This window comes from Aythya fuligula, chromosome 8 (assembly GCF_009819795.1).
Source record: "Aythya fuligula isolate bAytFul2 chromosome 8, bAytFul2.pri, whole genome shotgun sequence".
Lineage (NCBI taxonomy): Eukaryota > Metazoa > Chordata > Aves > Anseriformes > Anatidae > Aythya > Aythya fuligula.
In genome coordinates this window covers 7,174,706-7,176,919 of record NC_045566.1, presented here as the reverse complement: position 1 = coordinate 7,176,919, position 2,214 = coordinate 7,174,706, and positions in this window count along the sequence as shown.

The following is a 2,214-nucleotide window of genomic DNA, read 5'->3' as shown; positions in this document are numbered from 1 at the left end:
GGGTTTCTGCTTTCCCGAGAGGTTCTTCAAATGAAGGAAATAAATAAGCTCCAAACCACATTGGTCATCCTTTTTCATCTATCGCCTCAAAATGTGCACTATTTCAACTGTGGATCTCTAAACTTTTTGTGGGTAGTGTTTGATAGTGACTAGCATTTTATGTTTATCATAGAGAAACCTTAAATTTAACTCTTCTCTCTCAAATATGTGAATTTACTAACCTCAAAGAGCAGTTGCCCAGAGAAAATTGCACTGTCATGCAACATTAGTCTTGATCACACACTCCTGCTTCATTTCCATGGGGCAGCTGGTAAGGTGTCTTATTTCGGTGGTGGTTCTTTAAATTGTTCAGTAGCTAAATAAGCTGATTTTGTTTGTTTATACAGCATATATTAAGCTGTTCAAATAAGGAGGAGGCTGTGTATGTGTGAGTACACTGCTCAGTGATCACTGTTCCTCTGTCCCTGGTCCATCCCACCTCCTGCACACATGCATAGAGAATGGCAATCTGATGTGTTGGACTGATTTTTTTTCCTGTTCTGAAGTCTGACTCCGGGCCAAATTGTCCATTGCATCTCAGCCAAGCTTTTTCCACCTGAGTTAGGGCTTTGAACATCACAGAATTGCGTGCTTAGCTTCACATTTCCCTGTGATTTTTGTGGATGGCTTCAAAATAGTTTCCCTGTATGTTTGTAAGGGGCTTGCACTCTGATAAACTCCCTCTGTGTTCTGTTGTTCTTTTTTAGCTAGACCTCATGCAGTGAGGTTTCCAGTGGTGTATGTGGTGGATGAGATTTTAAATTACTATGAGATCTGCTGATGAAAATGCTACGTGTGAGCTCAGTGTTGTTAAAGATAGTGTTGATGTGATATCTTGAACTGGAGACTGTTTCTGCAGAGGTTCTTGAATTACTGCATAGGGCAAACCCTAGTGCTTGGATCGTGTAATGTCCTTTCCTAGCCTGTTGTTTTCTATTAAATCACTTGATCGCTTAAATCCACCTCCTATTCTCCCATGCGTCTCCTTTGTTCCTCATCTACCTGCACCTTCCCATCTGTCGAACAACAAAATATTCTTTGATCAGAATAAAATATTAACTTTATGATAGAAATGTCTGAGGAAAGAATAAACGTAGTCCTAGGTATAAATGTTTAGCCTTCTTCCAGAGTGGGAAATGAGAAGATGGAAAATGCCAGCTTGTAGTTCACAGGCAGCAGCACTTAAATGGTTTGCTATAATCATATTAGGATAGAATTAAACTGAATTCTTTATTTTGTACTGCAGTGAAATAGGACTGTTACTGATCATTTTCTCCTCCCTCTTACTTTGATTAGTGTGGAAACTTGAGCAGCAAAAATTACAGGAGTTCTGCAGCAGTGCACGAAGGAACTGGTGTGAAAGAGTCGGAGTTGGAGTTTTGTGCCCTTGCACATGAGAGCTCTGGTGCTTTCCTAATAGACTGAAAATGAGACTACTGCTGCTTTATAAGAGGTCTGTTCCAGCCACATTGCTCTACAGCTTGGCAGATGGTGGCATGTGAATGGTTTCATATTGATTGGATGGATTTGCCTCGGGGTAAGAGGAGTGTGGGGCTTTAAAGATGCACTTCTAGCTTTTTTTCTTTTTGTTTGGGGGGGGGGGGGGGGGGGGGGGAAATGTATATTTATAAAACACTTCTCTCAAAATCAGAGGAGTATGTGGTAATCAAAGCACTGAAGTTACCTGGAAATAAAAAGTCCTTAAATAGATTATCACAAAGACCAGAAAGCCAAGAGTACTTATTTACTAAATGATTACGCTTTTACATTAGAAGAAAGTGACACTTTTAATTAGTGTTCAAGGCATATGGTGAATGAGAAAATAAGCTTATTTCATGCAAACAGAAATCGATGCAAATAACCTTTCTCCTTGTATAAAAAGGGATGACTTGAAACTCAATACATATTCAAGAAGGTTAAGTCATTACTGCATCACTTTAATATTAGTTAAAGGCCAACAAAGAAAATCACTACTCTGCATATACTTACTCAGCAAGGATTGCTATATATGAAAGAATTAACTTGATGGTACTTTGTAGGGGAAAAATCCAAAGAAGCCCTTGTCTGTATCATGCTTTCATTCTTTAACCTCAGTAAATAACCTCTTGGGTTCTGCCTTAGCACAGGTAGTTGCCAGAGATCTTGTAATTCTCATAGCGATCTATCCTGGCTTAT